Raw genomic sequence first — 24,836 nt, forward strand, 5'->3', positions numbered from 1 at the left:
TCGATCAACCTTTATTCCAGAGTTTTGCAAGGTTTTCAAAATAAAACTCAGAGTTTCCTTTGTATGATCCTCTCAAGTCTCTCATTTGTGGTATTTGTGGATCCTCACCAAGGCAACAATGGTAGTTTGCCTTCTCTCTCCTCTCAGAATATGTGGTATTTTTGGCATGAGGCAGAATAACATTGTGCCTTTTCTCTTCTCACCCTATAACTAATAGGCTTATGTGGAGTTCATAGGTGAAGAGACAGCCTATACATACTTGCACAATATATATGGCAAAGTCAAACAATGGATCTAGAGAAACGAGGCATACAATCAAATCAAGATGTGCATGTGTGTGGACCTATATATGTGGAGTGGATATATGGTGGAAGTGGTATGAAAACATAGTGGAACTGGTGGAAAAGGTGAAAACATGGTGGAAACATGATGGAAACATAATTCTACTCTTGCTCCTTGGAAACATACCTCTCTTTTGGAACTTGGAAACACTTGCTAGAGATCATGGGCTATCTTTCTTTCTTTCTCTCTTTCTCTCTTTTTTCAGGCAGGCATCGAAGTACCCATTGTTTTAATATCTTGGACACTTGTCCATTTTTTCTCAATACTCTTTTCTTTCTTTTGCATAGCCACATGACTCTTTTCTGCAATAAACTGTTGAGAGATAAAAACAAGGACTTGGAGCATTTATAACTGGAACTATGGAGTGTATGGATATGTGGAAAATATTTTTGGTTGCTCACTCCTAGTGTAGGAGTAGAATATTTTTGGGTGGATCTAAATGGAAAACATATTGTTGCGTACTTCCTAGGGTAGAAGCAGCATATTTGGGTGGAGTGTACGTGATCTTGATTTTAACTGCATGACAAGTCTCTAAGGTATTAACAAAGCTTGACCACACTCAATGCATATACAAGCAGCAAATCTATAAGTGGACTTCCTAATCTATCAAGCATGTATATATGGTTGTGGTAGGAATTTAAGCTCTCATCATACAGGAACTCATCATGTAGCTATTTTAGGATTTCAAAAGATAAATCTCTAGAACTCTAGTATCACTTAGAACAAGATAAACAGTAGCTCAGACCTTCTCATATCATACCTGTCAACTACCTAGACTTAGATCAAGCATATGCCCCACAAGTATCAAGTTCAGAGCAAATTTTCATGTCAAAATAATCTTATCTAAAACTCAGGAGAATTCAAGGCTGAAAACTAGGTACTTGAAAAGAATTACAGCCGAGCAACTATTCATCATTTCCATGCATACATGATTATCTTAAAGAGCTCATTTATTCTAAGGCAGTAAAGCAACTTTGCACACTCTCTCTTTTTTTATTACCTAAACATCTTTAAGCAAAACCACACTAGCTAATATTTATATGTTCTAACAAGCAAACTTTTTATTTTGGTTTCTTAGTTATGTCTCTTTTTATTTCTTTTCTATAATAACTAATATAGATAAATCACACGAAAGGAAAAAATACTTATCTAGATACATAGGGGATGCTTTTCCCCCAAGCTGGATGTTGACATAGTCGTTCATCTTGAATCTTTGATAGTGTAGATGCACTCCTCTTCTCTCGAGCTCTAAGGGTAGTGCTCTCGGAGTGGATGAAAACATCTATCTATGCTCCTTCAAATTCTGCTAAACTCAAATAGACAACAAAGCTCGTGGAATAGATTAAGCGTTAGTGATAAACCTTCTATGTCTCAATTGTCTAGAGCCTTTCAGGAATTGATAGAATCTCTCAATATTTTTGGATTTTCATTTTTATATGTAGATGAAAAATGCAAGAAATATATATATATTTTTATGCCTCCACAGTAAATAGCTGGAACAAACTTACTTACATGGGGCTTCAAAGTTTTTTTTAATGCAAGAGATGATGTAATATAATATTTTTATTTTCTTTTTTTTTCAATGCAAGATTATTAAAGACAGAAATGAATGATTATATAAATGATTAAGAACTAAGGGTGGCGCCAGAAATAACTATGATTTAGTAAATATGCTAGAATAAAATTATCTAATGCAAAAAAATAAATATGCAAATAACTACCGATTTTACATTTCGATGAAGGTTCGGAGATTTAGGTCCGTTGAACCGGACCACTTGCCCTTACACCTTTTCTTGTGTTGATGTGTCCGGCGTTGTCTCTTTCTTCTTCCACACCTTCTTGGACTGAGGACTCTCTTTCTGTGGTTCATTTTTCTGAGCTTCTTCCTCTTTGCAATCTATAGTGACAGGTGTGTTTTCTATTGGTGGTGTAACTTTTTCTTCAAGGGGTCTTTCATTTTTCTCTAATTCATCGCCCCAACGATCTTCATATCTGGACACTTCTCCTGGATAGTCTGCCCATCCATCTTTAGTGATTTGCTTCTTTTGGCACCGAGAGCGACGTCTCCTCGACCTGTTCTTCTTAGGTTTCTCATAGGTGGTATAGCTATTGAAGTAACAGCACACCTGTCGATGTTTTACCACCGATAGCCTGCCACGGGGGTACCCGAGGCAGTATTGTTCGGGCTTCAGCGTATGCAGAACTTGACGGTTAACGCAAGAGACAGTCGATTTATCCTAGTTCGGACCCTCGATCGTTGATCAAGTAACATCCCTACGTCTAGTTCGGCGTTAGCCTTTGCGTTGGATTGATTATGTGTAATGTCTGGAAAGAGTCGAACCTCCTCTCCCTAGGAACCTTGTCCTCCTTTATATAGTCAGGAGGTCAGAATCCAAGTCAGGTTTACAATGAGGGTTCTTAGTAGGATTACAGAATAATACTACTACTAAAATTCCATGGGAAGAATCCTAGTTAGACTAGATCTTATCCCTTCCTTGCGGGGTATCCCGTGGGTCCCGCACCGACAAGCCTTCGAGCACTTCATGGTTGAGCTCTAAAAGCCTCGTCTTGTTTCTTCAGGTCTTGCCAGGTAGGAACAAGCGTCGTTCGAGTACTTTCTTGAGCGAAACCAGTGTAGCGCTTCATGAGATCTTCGAGTGGTGTGTGCTTTTTGAAGAAAAAGTACGTCCATCTAGGGTGTAGCCCCCGAGCCTCTTGCTGTTTAGAACAAGGAGCTGGAGGATCTTGTCTTGAAATTGCTTTGATTCTTCATTAAAGGCCTCCCAAGCGTGTTCCTTGGGTTCTTTTCTCAAAAAAGAACTCGGAAATAGCTTGGTTCAGGGTTCTTGAAGTCTGGAAGTGGTCTGTCTTGAAGTAATCTTCTTGGTGACGTGCGCTTTGAAAAAATCTTCTTGGTGACGTGCGCTTTTTCGAGGAAAAAAGTGCACTCACTGAGTGTAGCCCCCGAGCCTCTTGCTATTTGGAACAAAAAGTTGGAGGGTCTTTGATCTTTGTTGTTTGAAAACTGATGTCTTGAGGAAGTCTTCTGAGTGATGTGCGCTTTTTGAAAAAAGTGCACTCATTGAGTGTAGCCCCCGAGTCTCTTGCTATTTGGAACAAAAAGTTGGAGGGTCTTGAATCTGAGTTGTTCGAAGAACTGGGAATTATTCCTGTTGCAGCCCCCGAGCATATATCTAGGTTCTTTTATTCATAAAGAACTCAATTGGAGAGTCTTGGCCTTTTCTCTGGTAGTCTGCTGCTTGTCAGATGCGGTTGTGTGGTAGTAGTTGAGTGTAAATGCTGTATGTTCACGAGTTGTACAGTGTTGGTATATTCTTTCGAATATGCTTGTCCTTGAGTACTGTTCTTTCACGCCGGAGTCCTTTTTCATTGAATTTTGTCTTTTCACTGTGTCCTTTGTTAGGTTTCCTCTGTTGGTGCTCCTGGTCCATGTGCACTGCTTCTTTTGCCTATAAATACCTTCCTGGAGTGTTGTTTTGATCCATCGAGCATTTTGTTGCTTGTTCTGAAGTCTCTGTAGTCATGAATATGATGGTTTGTGAAGTAGAGCAGCTCCCGGGCGTATCTTGGAGTTCTTGTATATCTTGTTGTAGATGGAGAAAGTCTTGTGATAGGGATTAGAGGTAGACTAATCCCGTAGTAGCATTGTATCAGGAAGTACGTGGCGATAGCTAGAGGAAGTCTTGTGATGTGGGCTTCATTCCTTCATCCGGCAGTTCTGGGCTGATCCTTCTCGCCTGTCTTGAGACTGTCCGGTGTAGATCAACACCTGATCCTGCATCACGTCGGGCTTGGGTGGACAGATGCCCGCAGGCCTCCCCTATTCCATGTTGTCTTACCGTGCTGCTGATTTCCGCCTTGGATGCACTGTGTCCGTCCTTTGAAGAAAATAGTGTCGCCGAGTGCGATTTGTTCTACCGAGTAGCAATTTGGAGCACATAGTCGTTCCAGAGCCTAGTTGTGTCAGGGCTCCTTTTTGCTACCTTTCTTGTCGTAGTACCGAGTTCATTGGGTCTTGTAATATATGTAATCTTGTAATTCTTGAAGCCATTTGTAATGAAAGAGAGTCTTGTCTTCTGAGTTATCATTCTTTTTCCTGCTGTATTGTCCTGGTTGTTTATGAGATTCCTGAGTTCTTTTTGTAAGGACCGGGTTCTTTGTGTTCCCTGTGAGGTAACCTTCCGTTGCTTCATGGTTGATAAGTTCTTTTTGTAGTAATATGATAATTCTGCCTTTTTGCTGGATGGATAAGTCCGAAATCTACCCGTTGAACTATACCATTGTGTGGATTTGTGCCTTCCGTCATTTTAGCTATGTCGGTAAATGGACCATTGTGTTCTCACACCATGTTTTAACGGGCCTGGTGGGCCGCGTTTTACTTCTATAAAATATATTTAAAGGCCTTTCATCTTCCTTTTCTTCGCTATCCTGCCTTTGCCTTCAAACCCTAGCCTTCAACACTCCAGTCGTCGCCATTGCCAGCCGTCATCTGTGCGCCGCTGCTTTAGCCTCCTTGATTCTTAGTGCCCTACTACTTCCGCTAGTATATGGGTTAGGAAGAAAACCACTGAACAAGTCCCAGGTGGCCTTTTTGGATGAGGAGTCGTCACTTTCCGTGATCGAGAACCAAGAATTCATGCCCATGAGGGCTGACCTAGAAGGTTTGGCCTAGCTCCGACGATGACTGAAGACCAACTTCGCGAGCTTGTTGGCGAATGGTCTGATCCAGAGCAAGGACATTGCTGAATGGAGGGCTCCAGGCGAGCATCAGGTCCCTGCTCTAGGTCCTGGTGAGATCATTCTTTTTGTTTCTTTTGTCCAGTGCTGGACTCTGCCTTCCTGCTTCTTTCCTTTCTTCATCGGTTCCTCCTAGTATTTTGGTGTTACCTTGAACCATCTTACTCCTAATGCCATCCTTCATCTTTCTATTTTTGTTCATCTTTGTGAATCTTTCCTTGGAATTCCTCCTTCTCTTTCCCTCTTTCGTTACTTCTTTCGTATAAAACCACAGCCCCGCCGTGATGACACCTCTATTCTTGGTGGGTGTGGGATTCAGTTTCGCTAGGGTCTCAAAATTAAATTCTTTGATTATGACCTGGTTGATTCTGTGAGGGATTGGCGTTCCGAGTGGTTTTACTCCGCCAACATGATTCCTCCTCTTTCTGTTCATTTTTCTTCTGGTCCCAAGGTTAACGACCGATGGGAAAAGAACCCCTTGACGAATGATGAGTCCTGGGCGATCAGGCCGCTTGTTGATAGGATATGTACTCTGAAACAGCAAGGTTTGACCGGCCTCGGGATCATCTGTAGTTTTCTTCACCATCGAGTTCAACCTTTGAAGGAGCAAGAAAACTTTGGTTTTGAGTACTCCGGGGCGGAGGATCCTTCTTGTATGGTCCCTGCCCTTGAGTTGACCGACGAGGAGGTGCTCGAGCGCCTTCAGAAGATGCTGAAAGGAGTGAACGTCATTCCGCACGCCGTTTTTGAGTATTATGCTAACAACCCGCCTCCTACTGTGAGTTGTTTTCTTTATTCGAGTACTTTCTGAATTTCCTTTGTTGTGTCCACTTTTGTTGATCTTTCTTATTTGGTTGTTTCATCTTTTTGTTGGAATTCAGGCGCAACTTTGTGGATCCAATCCCTCCTGGTGACTGCCCTGCTATTGCAGAGGTTGGGGAGAATCTTGCTGGGGCTTCCTTGACCAGTAAGTTTCAAACTTCCATGATTGTTCCTGGTTTTTCTTCCGCTATCCTTGACGTGTATGAAGAATATGTTCCTCGTCCAGTCCCTCGAGGTCCTCGTAGTATCGCAAAGAGGGGTCGAGTTGAATCTTCTTTTGGTGTGCCTGCTGCCAAGAAGTCTCGCCAGTCGAGTACTCCTTCAGGTACTCAAGTCATAGGTAGCATGCTCCTAGGTGAGCATATTAATTATGTTGTCTTTTTGTTTTTTGTTTGTGCCTTTAACCGAGTACTTTTCTCATTTTTCAGATGGCACTGTGGTGGCCATTTTGGAAACTAAGGAAGCTGAGGATGATGATGCGCCTCTTATTGCACGTCGGTGAGTTGTTTCTGTCTTTCTGATGTTGAACATTTCTTTTTGTTCTGACTTTGGTCTTGTTTTTCTGTAGCAAACGGTCATCGGGTACCGGTTCTTCTAGGGGCTCCTGGCTCCGAGTTCTTCCATAGCTCCATTATCGAGTTCTTATGGGACTTCGATACTGGCTACGCCGCTCTTATCATCAAGTGGCGATGATGTTTTTGCAGCTGTAGTTCCTCCTGTGAAGTCTTCTTTTGGTTTCATGAAGAAGAAGATAGCTGGGTAAGTGATTCCTCTTTTTGTTTCTTTGCTTTTGTTTTCCTTTTTCTTGACTCATATTCTTATTGTTGAGTTCCCTTATCATCTTGCAGACCCTTGTCTTCTCTTAACCCTCCGTCGGCTTCTTCTCAGTCTTCTGACCCTGCCTCTATGCGTTGAGTCTCGAGACTTGGAATGCACTGAGTAGGCGAAGTGGCTGTGAAGGAAACTGGGTCCCCTGCTGCTGCTGGTACTATTGCTCCTGGAGGTGACCAGTGGTCACGGTGATGGGTACTTGTGAGGAGGTAGCCGGGGCTTCCTAGGATACGGCCCTAGGTTTTGCCTTCTTTACCTGCATCGGCTTCTCCTTCTGCTCCCCTTGGAACCAGCAGTCAGCGCTTGGACGATGATGTGTTGCTGTAGTTTTATGCCACTCATCATTTGTCGGAGTTGACTGCTGCCTAGGGGGACCCTTTCGACTTCCTTTGGTGAAAAGCTCCTAGGCAAGTTTTTTCTGGAGTTCTTTCTTTAGATTTTCAGTCTTCCTTTTGTTCTTATGCCTTTCTCTCTCTCTCTCTCTCTCTCTGTTCAGTCTTTTTCTCGGGACCATACTGGCTTCTTTTTCTCAGTCTGAAAATGAGAAAAAGTTGTCTTCTGAGATAAGCACCCTGAAGGCAGAGCTTGATCTCTGCCGAGCTGAGATGGAGACTGAGCGCCAAACGCACCAACAGGAGAGAAGGCTCTTCGTGCCTAGGTGGTAGAGGCGGGGAAGCAGAAGGATGCTGCGGTGGAGTCCATGAAGAATGAGTGCAAAGGTATTGCGGGTTCTTTTTGTTTCCTTTTGTCTTCTGACTTCTCTTTCTGCTGACTTGTTGTTTGGTGCCTTGTCCAGCTCTCCGGGTTGAAAAGCAAAAGCTCTTAGAGGGTATTGAGGAGATGAAGACGCTTGTTCGCACTAGTCACAACAAGGCTGAGGAGGTAATTTCTCATGCCGAAGAAGAACTCGCGCTTGCTAAGTTGATTAGGTGGGTAGCTGATAGAGATCTTGTGCAGGCCCAAAAAACCATTGAAGACTTGTCTGGCAAGCTGGCGAGGGCTACTGAAAACTGGAAAGCTTTGTGGAAATCCTTTCGTTCAGTAGCCGATGTTCTCTGGACTTCAGCGGATGATGGCCAATCTTGGGCTCAGTTAATTCCTCAATTTCTGACTCGTTTCCAAGAGTTCATGAAGAGGTGCGCCCAACTGTGTACCAAGAATGTCCTGGCCTAGGTTCGGGTTCTTGCTCCGGAGGTGCCTTTGTCCAAGGTCGCAGAGGAAGCCGAGAGCCAAGAATACATTGACGCCATTGAGAGGATGGAGCCTGAGGTTGAAGACTTGGCTAGCAGGATTGTAGATAATCTTAGTATTGATATCTCTTTTCCTGATGATGATGTTTGATGTAATTGATCTTTATGCTCCCGGCTTGTAATTATGACATTATACTTCTTTTTGAATAAAGATTCCTTATTGATGTCTTCTTTGCTTGAATGTCTTGTTTGTTCTTTGGATGAGTTGTCCAAATGATAAGAATTGTTCCAAGTAGTTATTTGACTTGCTGAGTGCTTGTTTGGTTTTTGCTTGCACTATGTGAACAACTCGGTATGTGTAGATCGCTGTTCTGACAATCTTTCTTGATTTGTCGAGTGGTTATCTAGCTTTCGTTTGCGCCGTATAAACAACTTGGTATATGTAGAGCGTTGTATATGTGGATCGTTGTCTTGACCAACTTTCTTGCTTTGTCGAGTGGTTATCTGGCTTTCGTTTGCGCCATGTAATCAACTCGGTGTATGTAGATCGCTGTTCTGACAATCTTTCTTGATTTGTGGAGTGCTTGTCTGGCTTTCATCTGCGCCATGTAATCAACTCGATATATGTAGAACGTTGTCTTGATAGACTTTCATTGAGTTCTTTGACTGGTTGTCATGCGGACAACTCGGTACATGTATATTGTTGTCTTGAAAAACTTTCTTTGAGTGCTTGTTAGCACTTGTAATTGGTGGGTGTTAGCTTATTAGCTACCCTTATCGGCGGGCTCGAGGCTCTCAGCCGGGATGCTTAGGCATATTATTAGCCATGTTGCTTTTTGGTTCAGGGTGTTAGCTTATTAGCTACCCTCATCGGCGGGCTCAAGGCTCTCGGGCGGGATGCTCGGGCATATTATTAGCCATGTTGCTTTTTTGGTTCGGGTGTTAGCTTGTTAGCTACCCTCATCGGTGGGCTCAAGGCTCTCGGTCGGGATGCTCGGGCATATTATTAGCCATGTTGCTTTTTGGTTCAGGTGTTAGCTTGTTAGCTACCCTCATCGGCGGGCTCAAGGCTCTCGGTCGGGATGCTCAGGCATATTATTAGCCATGTTGCTTTTTGGTTCGGGTGTTAGCTTGTTAGCTACCCTCATCGGCGGGCTCAAGGCTCTCGGCCGGGATGCTCAGGCATATTATTAGCCATGTTGCTTTTTGGTTCGGGTGTTAGCTTGTTAGCTACCCTCATCGGCGGGCTCAAGGCTCTCAGGCCGGGATGCTCAGGCATATTATTAGCCATGTTGCTTTTTTGAAATCAACTCCAGGAAAGCCATAATAAGATATGTCATCGCTGAATGCCATCTTTTTATTGATCTTGAATGAAAATCATAGTGATACATGTGTTGTTAAGGAACATCATCTCTTTTGATCATGGACGTTGATCTCTTGTGGCTTATATATATTCTTCCTTGAGTTGTTTTCATGCATAGAATCTTCTTAGTTGGCTGATGTGCCATGTATTGTTGACTTCTTTCCCATCTTCAGTCATCAGCTTGTATATGCCCGGTCCGGTGACTTTTGTGACAATAAAAGGTCCTCCCATGGACTAAGTAGTTTGTGGCATCCGTCAGTTTTTTGTATTCTTCTTAGTACTAAGTCTCTGATTTGTAGTGACCGAGGCTGGGTACTCTTGTTGTAGTGGTGTCTCAAACCTTGGAGGTATCTTGCTGATTGAAGGGTAGCGTTTACTCTGACTTCTTCTGTACTGTCGAGTTCTAACCTTTGGGTGTGTTCTGCCTCTCCTTCGTCATATTGCTCTATCCTTGGGGACATCCAGATCAAGTCGGCAGGTAGCACTAGCTTCTGACCCATAAACCAGGAAGAAAGGTGAGTACCCGGTGGCTCTACTTATTTGAGTTCGTAGCCCCCATACTACTTTGGATAGTTCTTCAATCCACTTGGATCCATAGTCCACTAGTTCTTCATACAATCGTGGTTTTAATCTGGCTAGTATGAGCCCATTAGCCCTTTCTACCTGTCCATTGGCCTCTGGATGTGCGACTAATGCGTAATCTATGCTGAATCCGCAATCTTGTGCCCAACTTTGGAATTCTGTAGCTGTGAAGGGAGAACCCAAGTCTGTGATGATTCGATTGGGCATGCCAAAGCGGTGCATGATGTCTTAGATGAACTCGACTGCTTTGGCTGCGTTGTATTTTGCGAGTGGTTTGTATTCAATCCACTTGGTGAACTTGTCAATTGCTACAAAGATGTACTCAAAACCGCCCTTTGCTTTCTTGAGGGGTCCAACTTGATCCAGCCCCCAATAGGAAAAAGGCCTAGGCTGGTGGGATGCAGATAAGATTGTGAGCTGGTACATGGGCTTGTCTTGCAAACATTTGACAACCTTTGCATTTTCTGACGAGTTCTTCTACATCTTTCAAAGCGGTTGGCCAGTAAAAACCCAGTGCAGAAAGCTTTGCCGACTAGTGTTCTTGAAGCTGCATGATTTCCACAGCAACCTGAGTGTATCTTGTGTAAGATCTCTTGCCTTCTTCAAATGAGACACATTTTAAGAGTACTCCTGATGATGTAGCTCTTCTAGTAGAGATTCTCTCCTACTAGGACGTAGTTCTTGCTTCTGTGAATAACTCGGGTAGCCTCTGCTTTGTCTGCCGGCAACTTATTATCTTTGATATAGTCAATAAACACCTAGGTCCATGATGTTGTGATTACCAAGAGTTGTGCGCCTTTGGCTGGGAGTTCAGGGGTTATCTCACCGGGTTGTTTGATAGAGGGAGCTAATAACTCCTCTATGAACACACCGGGTGGAGACCTTCGCCCTGTCCAATCCAAGTTTGGCGAGGACGTCTGCTGCAATGTTTGAATCGCGCTAGGACATGTAGGAATTTCCAATCCTTGAAAATGTTTTTCGAGTTTTCGTATTTCAGCGCAGTAAGCGCCCATGTTTTCCTTGGTGCAGTCCCAATCTTTGTTGACTTGGTTGATGACTACTAGCTGAATCGCCATATACTGAGTAATCACTTGATTCCGAGGGTAATTGCCACTCGGAGCCCATGGATGAGGGCTTCATACTCTGCTTCATTGTTTGTAGCTTGCCTATAGTATCTGAAGGACATACTTGAGTTGTTTTTCGTCTGGAGAAATGAAGAGAACGCCTGCACCGGCTCCGCCTAGCTTGAGTGATCCATCAAAGTACATCCTCCTAATGTTCAAGGATGGCATTTGACATAGGTTGTTGAATTTCTGTCCATTCAGCAACAAAATCGGCCAGGGCTTGAGATTTAATTGCTTTCCAGTGGGGTGAAGTCGATATTGAGAGCACCAAGTTCAACTGCCCATTTAGATATGCGCCCTGTTGCAGTCTCTGTTAGTGTAGGATATCTCTGAGTGGAAAATCTGTCACCACTGTAATTTTGTGGCTTTCAAAATAGTGGTGAAGCTTGCGTGAAGTGATCAGTAGGGTGTAGAGTAGTTTTTGCACATGCGGGTACCGGATTTTTGATTCTGACAGTACTTCGCTGATGTAGTATATAGGGGCGTTGTACTTTATATACGCGCCCTTCTTCTTCTCTTTCTACGACTATTGCTGTGCTAACCATAGCAGAAGTTGCCGCAATGTACAGCATCATGTCTTCATATTTCTTTGGAGGTGTGAGAACAAGGTGAGGATGTGAGATATGCCTTAAGTCTTTTGAAAGCTTCGTTGGCTTCTTCTGTCCACTCAAACTTGTCTGTCTTCTTTAGTAGTTCAAAGAAAGGTAGCCCTTTTTCGTCGAGTCTTGATATGAAACGATTGAGGGCTGCCATGCAGCCTGTTAGTTTCTACACATCTTTGACACTTCGAGGAGGGCCATCTCTGTTATGGCTCGAATTTGCTTGGTGCTAGCTTCGATTCCACAATGACTGACCAAGAATCCGAGTAGTTGTCCTGAAGGAACTCTGAATACACACTTGTTTGGGTTCAATTTCCACCTCCACCTTTTCAGATTTTCGAAGGTTTGCTTTAAGTCTTCAATGAGTGTATCCGGGTTCTTTGTTTTCACCACTACGTCATCCACGTATGCTTCTACGTTTTTGCTAATCTGCTCGCCAAGGCATGTTTGGATGGCTCTTTAGTAAGTGGCACCAGCGTTTTTGAGTCCAAACAATATGGTTTTGTAGCAGTAAGCACCAAACGGAGTGATGAAAGAGGTCTTGCACTGGTCTTGTTCTTTTAATGCGATCTGGTGGTATCCTGAATAGCAGTCAAGAAAAGATAATAGTTCAGATCCTGCTGTTGAATCAACTATCTGATCAATGCATGGTAACCCGAACGGATCTTTTGGGCAGTGTTTGTTGAGATCTGTGTAGTCAACGCACATCCGCCACTCGTCCGTGTTCTTTTTTGTACTAGAACTGGATTTGCTAGCCAATCTGGATGAAGGATTTCTCTGATGAATCCGGCTGCCATTAGCTTTGTGATTTCTTTTTTGATTGCTGCCTTCTTATCGGGTGCGAATCATCATAGCCGTTGCTTCACAGGCTTGGAGCCTTCGTTGATATCAATTCTGTGCTCAGCCAACTCCCTTGGGACACCTGGCATGTCGGCCGGCTTCCAAGCGAAGATATCTTTGTTGTCCCGAAGAAAGTTGGTGAGCGTGAGTTTCTATTTTGCTGAGAGGTGGGTACTGATGGTCGCCGTTTTGGAGGGATCACCAGTGCCCGAGTCGATTTGCTTGACGTCTGCTTCTTTTGGTGGTGCGATGATGCTGGGCTTCTTAGCCTGGTATCTCTAGTTCTTCCGAGTTCATTTCTGCGGCAATAGTTGCTATTTCTTTTCTTCCAATGTTGGCTTGTGCTTTGGCTGCGATTTGGATTGCCTGAGCGTCGTAGTCAAAAGCGCGCTTCAAATCACTTCGAAGTGAAAGGACTCCGTTAGGCCCTGGCATCTTGAGCAGTAGGTATGGGTAATGCGGAATTGCCATGAATTTTGCTAGTGCTGGGCGCTCGAGGATTGCGTGATATGATGAATCAAAGTATGCAACTTCGAACTTGATAAACTCCGTACAGGTAGTTTGAAGGGAGTTCCAAAAGGTACAGGTAGGGTAATTTGTCCAAGTGGCATGGCTGCCTTACCGGGTACTATTCCTGTAAAAGGAGTACTTGTTGGTGTAATCATCGCGGCTAGTTGTAGTCCCATCTTCCTTAATGTTTCTGAAAATATGATTTTGAGTCCAGCTCCCCCGTCGATTAATACTTTTGTGACAGTCATACCGGCTATAGTTGGATCTAGAACCAGTGGATAATGGCCTATGTTTCCTACGCTAGTCCATTGATCTTCTCTTGAAAACTAGATTGGATACTGTGACCAATTGAGATATCTCGGAGTAGCCGGTTCTGCTGCCATGATGGTTCGTAGTGCTAGCTTTTCTTGATGTTTGCTTCTGGAATCTGTTGCCCCAGCGAAGATCATTGCTACTGTTCCTCTAGATTTTTGGAATCCCTTGTCTTCGTGGTTGTCTTCATCTTTTTTCTAATTGTCTTCTTTAGTGTCCCTCTTACTATTTTTCTTTGTGTATCGGTCTTTGAAGTTGTAGCACTCTCCGATGGTGTGATTTGATTTAGGGTGCCAGATGCACTGCATATTTTCAATGTCATCATATCTTCTGGGTTTGGAAAACTTCCTTGATTTGTTAGCCGTCGCTACCATGTTGTCTGGTCCGTGTTTTCTTTCCTGATGTCTGTTGTTTTGATGATTCTGCTTGTCCGGGTTGTCTCGGTTGTTTCTATCCGGGAATCTTTCTCGTGTCTTCTCTTCTGCAGTAATCATCTTTTCTACTATACATCTGAACTCTTCATTGTTCTTCGGGTTTTCTTTGCAGAAATCCTGAAATTGCCATCTAGCCATGATTCTGTGTGAGAAAGCTTCAATTACTTCTCATTCGGTGATGTCATGTACTTGAGCACGTAGTTCGCCAAATCGTCGGTAGTAATTTCTGAGACTTTCGCCCCCTTTCTGTTTGAGTCCTTTTAATTCTACGTGGGTGATGGGATGTGTAATGATGCCCATGAAATTTTCATAGAAAGCTCTTTGCAAATCCTCCCAATGTCTGATTGACCCCTGGGTTCAATGTGTCGAACCATTGTAGGGGCATGGTTTCTAGTGCCATTGGAAAAAACAAAGTTTTGATATCATCGTCTCCTCCGGCTAGTTCAATCGACTACGAGTAGATCCTGAGCCACTGCCTTGGTTCGGTCTTGCCATCATATTTAGAGTGGTTGGACTGGCTTGAAACTTGTGAGGATAGTCATATTAAGGCGAGTCGATCTGCAAAGCAGGGGAATCTATCATGCGCTCTGGCTTCTCTGTACTCTGATTCTCCACCCCCTTCTAGCCAACTATTGTCTTGTTGAGAGTAGTTATGCGTGGCTTGTCTAAATGGGTGCTTTGCTTTTGATCTTTCTTGGTTGTTCAGGTCGGTAGTTTTGACTATGGTCCCTTCTACTTTCTTTGTTGTGACTTCCACTTGGTCCAAGCCTCTCGAAAGTGGACTTCCTCTGATTTCGATCTTCCTACTCATGAGATGTTGTCCTGGCAGGTAGTTTTGAGCGGGTTCTTCCATCTTGAGTTCTTAGGGCTGCTGATCGGAAAAAATCTCGGAGCTGTTCCTGTTCTTCATTGGGGTGTGAAATTGCTCTGAGTTCTTCTAGTGCTTCCCGGATCCTATTATATGGTGTATTTGCTGCGCAGTCTTTCTTCGGCTTCTTGTTCTGATTTTCTTCTATTATACCCAGCCAGATCTAACTCATATTTGATCCAAGCTTCTTTACGCTGCCTAGCATGACTGTTGGCAGTCCCTGTTTCAATTTATTTCTTCTTTCTCTAGGCCTGTTTCTGACTCTCGGTTTCACCATCATACCCCTGAACAAAGGGTGATATGTTGGACTCAGATTCATCCTGATGACCTGATGTCGGGTGCTTCCGGGGGAACCAATGGTGATCGAGGACAGCAAACCATGAAAACTTCTCATGCGTGAATTGTTCTACTGTTAATGTTGGCTTCCATATTGTCGGAGTTGCTGATAACTTCAGTAGATGCTTCAAGGTCGCAAATCGAATCTCCTTCTTGGAAAGGTAAGATTGTTGTCATCGTGCCGACTAGTTGGGTACTGCTATCCTCAGGAACAGAACCTAGCCAGTGGATGATGCAGTCTTAAGATGTTATGGAGTATGAGACCTTCCTGAGCCCCTATTAGTGGTATCCCAAGCACTAGGTCAAGAGATCTTTTGAGCTGTGCCTGATAAGATGTTGCCGTGTTGTGGAGTCCAAAAGGAAAAGAACCCGGCTTCTTCAAAGTACTCTGAGTGTACTCCGAGTTGTATTCTTGATAGGTCGATGCCGTGTTCCGGAGCCCTATCGAAAAAGAACTCGGTTTCCCGAAAGAACTCGGATAAGACTCCATCTCGGAAGCGGAGTTTGAGTTTGAATCGGATGCGCAATGCTATGAATTTTGAGTTGGATCGGACATCACGAGTCGTGCGAATCTTTCGGCAAGTTGATCTATCATTGTCGCCGAAATAGAAAGGTCTTCATGGTGATCTGAATCTTTGAGGAGACGGCCTTGAAGATTGTCGTTGTCGTCTGCCTCACAGATCCATGAATCAAAGATAAAGATTGATCCCGTTGGGAAGATCATGTTGATGAGGTCCATCGAACTCTTGGATGCAAATTCACCGAAAGCCCCTACCTGGCGCGCCGCTGTCGATGTTTTACCACCGATAGCCAGCCACGGGGGTACCCGAGGTAGTATTGTTCGGGCTTTAGCGTATGTAGAACTCGACGGTTAACGCAAGAGACAGTCGATTTATCCTGGTTTGGACCCTCGATCATTGATCGAGTAACAGCCCTACGTCTAGTTTGGCGTTAGCCTTTGCATTGGATTGATTATGTGTAATGTCTAGAAAGAGTCGAACCTCCTCTCCCTAGAAACCCTGTCCTCCTTTATATAGTCAGGAGGTCAGAATCCTAGTCGGTTTACAATGAGGGTTCTTAGTAGGATTACAGAATAATACTACTACTAAAATTCCATGGGAAGAATCCTAGTTAGACTAGATCTTATCCCTTCCTTGTGGGGTATCCCGTGGGTCCCGCACCGACAACACCTTCTCTGTAGGAAATTGGAAATGGATATGTCCTGATTTCATGTAGATGATTGCACTAGTGGTGTTGAGGAACGGTCTTCCTAAGATGAGGTGGACATCATCTTCATCTCCCATGTCTAAAATCATGAAGTCGGTTGGAACATAGTGATCTCGGATATTGACCATGATGTCTTTTGCAATTCCCTCGGGAAATAGGAATGATTGGTCCGCCAGTTGTATGCATACATATGTCTGATGTAAAGGTCTATTACCATATAAATGCTTATATGTTACCTGTAGACATTATGTTGACACTTGAGCCAATATCGCAGAACGTCTTGTAGAAGGTACTTCCCTCGATCTTGCAATCAATGGTTGGTACTCCTGAATCATCCTTCTTGGTGAGATATGGTGACAGCAGAAGGTGGTCATACTCTGACTCAACAGTGTTGACCATCCACACTAGATCTTCTCTTTGTTGCGTAGCTTTGTTCCTCCTTCGGTTGTTGTTCTTCTTCTTCGGAGCAGCAGTTGGATCGGCATAGATGTACGGTGTTTGAGGATGGACAGGAGCCTTGAGTGTACGCTTCTTGAAACTGAATCTCTCCTTCCTATCATTGATTGTGAAATAGATCTTGGCGCTATCCGCGTAGATGATGGCTTTGGCTGTGCTTAAGAATGGTTGTCCCAAGATGATGGGTGCTCTTTCATCTCCTCCTGTTTCCACAACCACAAAGTCTACCGGTACACCTGAGTGTCCAACTCGAACGTAGACATCTTCAAGAATTCCCTTGGGGTAGCACAGTGTCTGATCTGCAAGCTGCAAACACATAGTTGTATACAATAAAGGTTCACCATGAATTTTCTCATAAATTACCCGTAGCATGATGTTGACACTTGCTCCAAGGTCACAGACAGCTTCTTCAAAAGTGTAAGCTCCAATGGCGATAGGGATAATAGGTCTCCCTGGATCACCTTTCTTCTTCGGTAGGGAATCATCCTCCCATGCTCTTGATGGCGCGGTGAAGAAATGTTCTGCATTATAAATGTCTAAAAGATTCATAGTTTCTAAATCTTCTAGCTTCCCTAGAATCTTACCTTTCTCGATCATAGGAACCGAAGCTGCTAACTAAGATATTTGTGATTCTATCATCTTATTAAAGCTATGTTGATTCTTTATCACAGAAGTAAAGCTATCCATTCTACTATTAATGGTTTCTAAAATTTTATCATTGGAAGCTAACTTTCTGGACATGTTCTCAATAACTTTATTTTGATTAATAATCATTTCTCTCAAGGGTGGTTGGTTAAAGTTATTACCTTGGTAGTTACCTGAGTAATTAGGCCCTTGTTGCTGACTCCATCCATGATTCTGTTCAGGACGATAATTGGTATTGTTGTTGATGAAGTTCACATCCTCTTGTATTTCAGGGCAGTTACTCCCTGAGTGGCCAGTGCCTCCACACTCCTCACAGGTCATGCGAGAATCGTGAATGAGCTTGACTTCTTTCTTCTCATTATCTCGTTCTTCAAACTTCTTCATGAGCAGGTCCAATTTAGCAGACAGCATGTCTACCTCTTTGAGTTGATGCATTCCTCCTCCTCTCTTGCGTGGTTGAGTGCGTTCTTCGTTCCATCCTTGGTTGGAAGCCATCTTCTCCACAAGAGTAGTTGCATTATGAATAGTGAGTGATAAGAACGATGCTCCAGCAGCTGCATCCATATTTTCACGGGTACTGGTAGTGAGCCCGTGGTAAAAAGTCTGCATTAGTATCCAATCCTCCATCCCATGGTGAGGACATTCTGATATGTAATCTTGGAAGCGTTCCTATGCCTCAGGGACAGATTCATCATACTGCTGCTGAAAACTTGAGATTTTAGCACATAGAGCATTGGTCTTGCCTACTAGAAAGAACTTTGCCAGGAAAGCAGTGGAGCAGATATCCCATGTAGTGTTTTTATCCTTATTGGCGTAGAACCATTGCTTTGCCTTTCCCAAGAGTGAGAATGGGAACAGACGGAGTAATATGGCATCCTTGGAAACTCCCCTGATAGTGAAAGTACCGCAAATCTCCAGAAAGTGTTGGAGATGTGCACTCACATCTTCATGTGCTTTCCCACAAAACTGATTGGCTTGCACTTAGTTGATCAAAGCTGGCTTGAGCTCGAATCCATTCTCTCCCACTTTGACTGTTGGTCCAGTATGGATGTTGGCAGTGGTTGGAGCAGAGAATTCACGGAGGGTTTTGCCTACCATGACTTCAAACACTGGTGTTAAACTTCTTCTTACTTGAGTATCTTCCGACACAGAGGGTGAAACCTTCTTGAGCTTGGATTTTGCCTTCCTAAGTAAAGCTTCTGGATTGTCAACAAAGTTGTCTGGAAGATTTCACATTCATTACCCCTGCATAAGACACAAAAGTAGACAAAGCCAGGATAAGCCTGTTTGAGCAAAAGGATCAATAGTTTATCTCAAATATCACTGTGTAAAAGTTATTCCTAGATATATAATTCTAGCAACCATATTTCATTCCATTCCCCGGCAACGGCGCCAGTAATGCTTGTTGGCATCTCTTAGCATCGCTTAAGTTAAGTTGTCATCCCTAACACGACACTAGAGATGTGGTTGTACTTATGATCCTAACACTTACACATAAAATATAAAATAAAGGTTACCCGCAAGCGCACAGATAAAATACACCAGTTGTAGCATTTCACCCAGGAATGTTCTAGGTATCGTTATTTATACTTTACCACTGGGAATGGACATGAAATATAAAGAATATAGGCTATAACTTTTACACACACATGTGATAAAAGAATAACTAGATCACTACCTTTACTCAAGACAGGGATTCAATCATATGATAAAGATAATAATAAGATAAATAATACTAGAATATCCTATAAAGGTCCTAAGAGCTTTTCCACCTATAGCACTAGCGTTGATTTGAATGAGAGATTAGAGAATGATTCCTAGTTATCCTAATTACAAGTCATGGTATACATTGATTAGTGCAATTACATCTCGCAGTCATTGTATCAACTATATTATATTCTAAACACAAGAGAATTTCTAAGGAGGATTAAAATCAGAGTTTAATACAACCTTGAAATGGGGTGGTCTTGCTTGGCCTATAGACGGGGAGTGGGCTACAGATGACTCAACGGGACTGTCACTCCCGCGATCTACCACTTGGTGTCCCGGAATATAGGGTGCATTCGCAGGTAAACAATGTATAAACACCTCGCTTACACACAGTCGACCACTCACCCTCTGATCACAAGGATGAGCGCTATACGAACATGTGATTGAATATAAATATAATATAACTATGCTAGATGTATAATCAAAGTAGACAATGAACATTATAACTATGAATATATAATCAATTAAGATCAAAGTCATATCAAGTAGAACAATATATGATCAACTAGAACAAGAACTAGAAGAACAATAAGAACTAGAACAAGAACACGATGAACTAGACGAATTAGACGATGAACTAGATGAACTAGATGATGAACAAGATGAACTAGACGAACAAATAGACAAATAGATCAATAATGTTGATACAAGAGAGAAGTACAAGGCTTTACCGAGCCTCCTCGCGACACGATCTGGAATCCAAGCGTTGCTTGCCTCCTCTAATTCTATTCTATCTAGCTATGCCCTAGGTTTGGTGGAGCTCTAAGGTTATCCTTTCGAGGGACACCTCTGAGTACAATGATTATGATTGAGATTGAATCATCCTTTAGGGGGGGTCTGGGTCTGGTTATATAGTCCGGCGAGGTGAACCGCAGCCCTCGAATCAAACCGACTTGGATAGATGGTGGATTCGTGGAGTAGAGTCCTGTTGTAACGCGTTGTGCGAAGGAGAATGGGATCGAGCTCCCTGATGGGCCGGCCGGCCTAGGGGTGGGGCCGACCGGCCCCACCTGGCAGCCCCTAGGTGTCCGCTTTGGTCTGGTGTCTTCTGGAACTTTCTACGTCCTTCTAGTGCCGAGGTCTCGTCCGTTTGCGCAATTAATCGTGTCGTGGTAGGTTTCTCCTCTCTCTCCAGATCCTGTTTTAATCCCTGGAAAATAATAATTCATAGAGCTATGGAATTCTGTAGTTTAGTCCCTAAAACTTATAGTGAAGATAGTTCTAGGATGTTCTAGAGACTTCCTAAGTCATATTCCACCAAAAGATGTGATATCTTTCTCTACGGAACTCCAAATATAGCAAGTGAGATGTCCGTTTCGATCGTCTCGACGAGCTCTTCGCAATGGTGCACTCTAATTCATCACTTGAAATACTTTTATATGGTGAAATATTGAATATCCTGCAAAACAAGTGAAAATGCCTACACTCGTGGAACTCGTTAGAATCAAACCCTACAACTATGCTTTATAGATCAATTCTTATCAAATCAGGCATTAGTTGATGGTCTATGGTTGACATTAAGGAGCATCAACATTTAGCATCCCTCTTGGGCAACTAATTGCACTATGTTTATTATCTCCACATGATTCACAGGGTGTATTTGCATTTGCATAATGTTCTATAGCGGCACGATCTCTTTTCCAATTCGCTCTATCTTCTAACTTTTGCAAAAGACAATCCATAGACAATGAATTTACGGCAGAGATACTAGAGATACCTTTTAGATGTTCGTCGGTCCATCCTTGGTTTTCCACCATTTTCTCGATCAACTCCTTTGCTTGATCTACCTTGAGGGAGAAGAACGCTCCACCCGCGGACAGCATCGAGGTGTTGTCGGGACTCCATGTTGAGTCCATGGTAGAAGCTTTGGATCAACAACCAATCTTCCACGCCATGGTGAGGACATGCTTGAACGTATTCTTGCATACGCTCCCATGCTTCGGGTACGGTTTCTCAAATTTCCTATCGGAAGTTAGAAATATTGCTACGGAATAGATTGGTCTTACCAACAGGGAAGAACTTAGCGAGGAAGGCGTTCGAGCACTTCTCCCAAGTGTTCATCGATCCCACGTAGGTGTAGAACCATTGTTTTGCCTTCTCAAGTAATGAGAATAGAAAAAGTCGAAGACGGATTTTGTCCTGGGGGACTCCTAGAATAGAAATGGTGTTGCATATCTTCAGAAAATTCTAGAGGTGAGCACTTGGCATCCTCGAAAGGTTTGCCAAAGAATGCAATTGCTTGCACTAGTGTGATCAATGCAGGTTTAAGCTCAAAAGCTCTACTTCCACTACTAGCACTAGGCATGGTTGCTATGTTGGAGGTAGATGGAGTAGAATAATCGCGGATAGTTCTTGAAGATGTTGATGAGCTAGCTGAATTTCGAGGTACTAGGTCGATCGGACTTATCGGCCTGGTGGGTCTTTTGGACTCGGTTCTCTAGAAGAAGAGGAAAGACGAGACTCTCGGATCGGTCTCGGTGGAGTAAGATTAGCTCTTGCTCTCCTAAGGATCGACTCAGGGTCGTCTCGGAAATCTTCAGGTAGATTGAATCCACCCATACTAGAAGTCTAATTCAACAGTCACACAACAAAAGAAGAACATGTATAATCCGGCTAAAAGAACGGGGTTTGTTCCTTAGCAAAGATTCACTAGAAAACGTCTAGGCCAATTGCTTCCCCAGGCAACAGCGCCAGAAATGCTTGTTGGTATTTGTTAGCGTCACTAACGGGGTTGTCAATCCCGACACTAAAAACCCATGTTGATAATTCGTATGTCTATTGGATAATTCCGCAAGCGCACAGAATCTATCGATTGTAGCACTTCACTTGGGAGTACCAAGTATCGTATTTATTTCCACAGGGAAGCTAAGTATGGCTAGGGTAATTCTAGTGATATGCTAAGAACAATAACGATCTTAAGATAAACATGACTAGCAAAATGGTAAATGATAACTAAGATAAACTAGTCTTGAGATTGAGAGAAACAATAGATAATTGGGTAGTAAATGATCACTGAGTGAGTGTAAGATACAAGTATTTGAATCCACTTAGTACTTCGGGCGTATGCGTTCCCAATTCAACGGGCTACGACGTACCAGAATAGCCCTATGCTTTAAGAACTAACCCGAACGTGGTGGAATACAGAGGATCCTAGGGCTGTCACCACCTAGCACCTACCACTACTATCCGTGGGGTTAGCCACAATCCAAGGTAACTTCTAGCCTAAGTACCACAGCTTACACTATTGGTTACTACTCTAACCTCGCGCTAAGATTAGAGCACCGACTAGCGGTGAAGATCCCGTACTAAATGTATACAAATGGATAAAAATATAGTATCTATCGCAGCACCACAATATCGCTACACTTAAAGTAAGTACTTGGAATGAATACTTAAAGTAAATGCTGGAAAGTAAATACTAGAAAGGAAATTATATTGCTAAAAACCAAGTATCATACAAGAGGAATTACAAGAGCTATACTAGAGACTTCCGAAGACTTCTCCTAGCTCGAGCTCTTCACTTCTCACTCTCACTCTCACTCTCACTCTCGCTCTCACTCTCACAACTCAAACTCACTAATAAGCAATGAGACTAATTCTATTCTTTTCTTCTCTAATCTGATTACAACTGAAGTCGAGGGGGGTATTCATAGCACTAGGGGACCTAGGGGGTACTTGTAGGTAGAGCTGGGAGGCGGTGGACGCCGAGGGTAGGGTGGCCGCCCTAGGGGGGCGCCCGCCCTCCATCTGCACTGACATTGCATCAACGGCTGATGGATGCTCTCCCAAGTCAGTTCCCAAGTCGGTGAATGCAGGTTTGGCGGTTCCAAAGTTAGTTTGTGTGCCTTGTGAGTATGACGGTGGGCCCATGGATCCAAGGCAGTGTAATGACAGCCCTTTGATGCAACCGACATGAATTGGATGGTGGGGAGTGCTCCTGGAGGCAATGCCACGGATCGGTGACAGTGGACGGCCACGTGGGGGGCGGCTACCCTAGTAGGGGGGCGCCCGCCCTGTCACTGGCTGCCATTTGGCACCCAGTGGCACGGGTGGCCCTCTAACGTGTCAACTTTGCCAAATTTCATCATTTTGCCCTGCATCCAAATAAAACTCATGTACAAGTGGAATTCCATTAGTAATAACCAAATTCCTACCTTCTACTTGCATTTTCCACTTTAATTATGTCACTTGTTGATGGTAAGAATAGGCATTTAGTGACCATCAACAAAGACTTACATTGTCATCGGCTAAAAGCTTTGGAAAAATCTTGAGGCACACAAGTTGAGAATTGCAAAATATTATGACAAGAAGGTGAGGTACAAACAATTTCATGCGGGAGAATTGGTTTGGAAAGTAATTCTGCCAATCGGGTCTAAGGACAGCGAATATGGCAAATGGTCGCCGAATTGGGAAGGTCCCTACCGCATTGTTCGTTCGTGTGCCTGGTAATGCTTACATCTATGAGACATTGGAAGGGGAAGAAGTTTCCAGAGCAGTTAACGGCAAGTTCTTCAAGAAGTATCACGCTAGCATATGGGTGGATTTGTTATAGCCTGATTCTAAACAGATCTGGCTCTAATAGCCGATACCGAGCGTATCGCCTCTAGCAGAAAAAGAAAATATCAAGATCAAGTCTTCAGATCTGCAGACAAGAGCCAACGCAGCATGCATCGCCTTTAGTGTAATCAGAAGCAAACACGGATATTGCTAAGGAACTAGGATCGAGAATAAACAAGGACATCACAGAAGCGAAGCTCATTGGTTCAGTCCTGAGTACAAACTATCAGTCGAAAGTAACCTTGTTCGCACCCTCCTCGACTGATCAGTGCCCGTAGGTCAATCTACATCCTGTCATCACCTGGAGCGTTCGATGAATGCCTTCAAGGCTTCGAGTTTTTGTGTCAGCTCTTCAAAGATGAACACAGACAGAAACATTAAGAACGTGTCCGAATGGGATTAGAGAATCTAGACAGATCAAGTAAGCGAGGGTACCGGCGATCTTAGCATTGGCCAATGCCAGTTGTGCTCTGGTTGAGTTGAGGGCTTCCTCCAGTCGCGAAGACTTCCTGCATTCCTCGGAGAACTGATCTTCTTTTATCATCAGCTTGTGGAGAAATTTCCATGCATCCTTCTCAGTGAATATGACCTCCGTGGCGGGTGCTAGTTCTGCATCAGGAGGAGGGTGTGGGAGATTTGAGCCACCAGATCTCGCTACATGTCCGCGCCTAGCGAGAAAAGTCCTCGCCAAAGTAAGAGTCATGATGAAAGAAGAAATTCCTTATGGAGAAATTTTGTTTTACCTGTTGAGACGACGACGACTGCGCACGGGTTGATCGCCCTCTTCCGAGACAGCTCTTATCACCTGCTTGCCTTGATCCGCCATGGCACTTGCTAGTGATTTCTAGAGAGGAGGCTCAGCACTTGGTGTTTGTTGCAAGATGTTTGATGCGTCCTTGTCTACTAGGTTCGGCTCAGTATAAAGCTGATGACAAGACTGCTTTGTCTTCGGGAAGGTGCAGGCGCAGTTAATGAGATTAAATAGTACTCGATCCATCCTAAATTGTAAGACGTTTGATTTTTTTTTTTGACACTCACTTCAGTTTTATTCAAAAAAATTATGTAAAATATCATTTTTTCGTCGTGATTTGATTTATTAATAAAAATTCTTCTAGAATGATTTAAATTTGACTATATTTACATAATTTTTTAATAAGACAAGTGATCAAATTTGAAAAAAAAGTCAAACGTCTTGGATGGAGGGAGTACCTCCGAGATCGAGATGAAGACAAGCAATCACCGCAACGGACGCCAAGATTATTAACTAACA

The 24,836-nt window shown here is 43.4% G+C and overlaps 1 long non-coding RNA gene and 2 other non-coding genes across 3 annotated transcripts; 2 read left to right on the plus strand and 1 right to left on the minus strand.

The window, feature by feature from the left end:
* Positions 1-17,864: 17,864 nt before the first annotated feature.
* LOC136478614 (small nucleolar RNA R71) lies at positions 17,865-17,973 on the plus strand. The gene has a single exon (XR_010764336.1). It is a non-coding gene; the product is annotated as a small nucleolar RNA R71 (small nucleolar RNA).
* A 2,924-nt stretch (positions 17,974-20,897) lies between these two features.
* LOC136478649 (small nucleolar RNA R71) lies at positions 20,898-21,004 on the plus strand. The gene has a single exon (XR_010764368.1). It is a non-coding gene; the product is annotated as a small nucleolar RNA R71 (small nucleolar RNA).
* Positions 21,005-23,027: 2,023 nt separating this feature from the next.
* On the minus strand, positions 23,028-24,599 carry LOC136475252 (uncharacterized). The gene is made up of 3 exons (XR_010763133.1): positions 24,310-24,599; positions 24,002-24,234; positions 23,028-23,916 (listed from the first exon to the last, which is right to left on the minus strand). It is a non-coding gene; the product is annotated as an uncharacterized lncRNA (long non-coding RNA).
* Positions 24,600-24,836: the final 237 nt, after the last annotated feature.

The sequence above is a fragment of the Miscanthus floridulus genome, chromosome 8, assembly GCF_019320115.1.
Source record: "Miscanthus floridulus cultivar M001 chromosome 8, ASM1932011v1, whole genome shotgun sequence".
NCBI lineage: Eukaryota > Viridiplantae > Streptophyta > Magnoliopsida > Poales > Poaceae > Miscanthus > Miscanthus floridulus.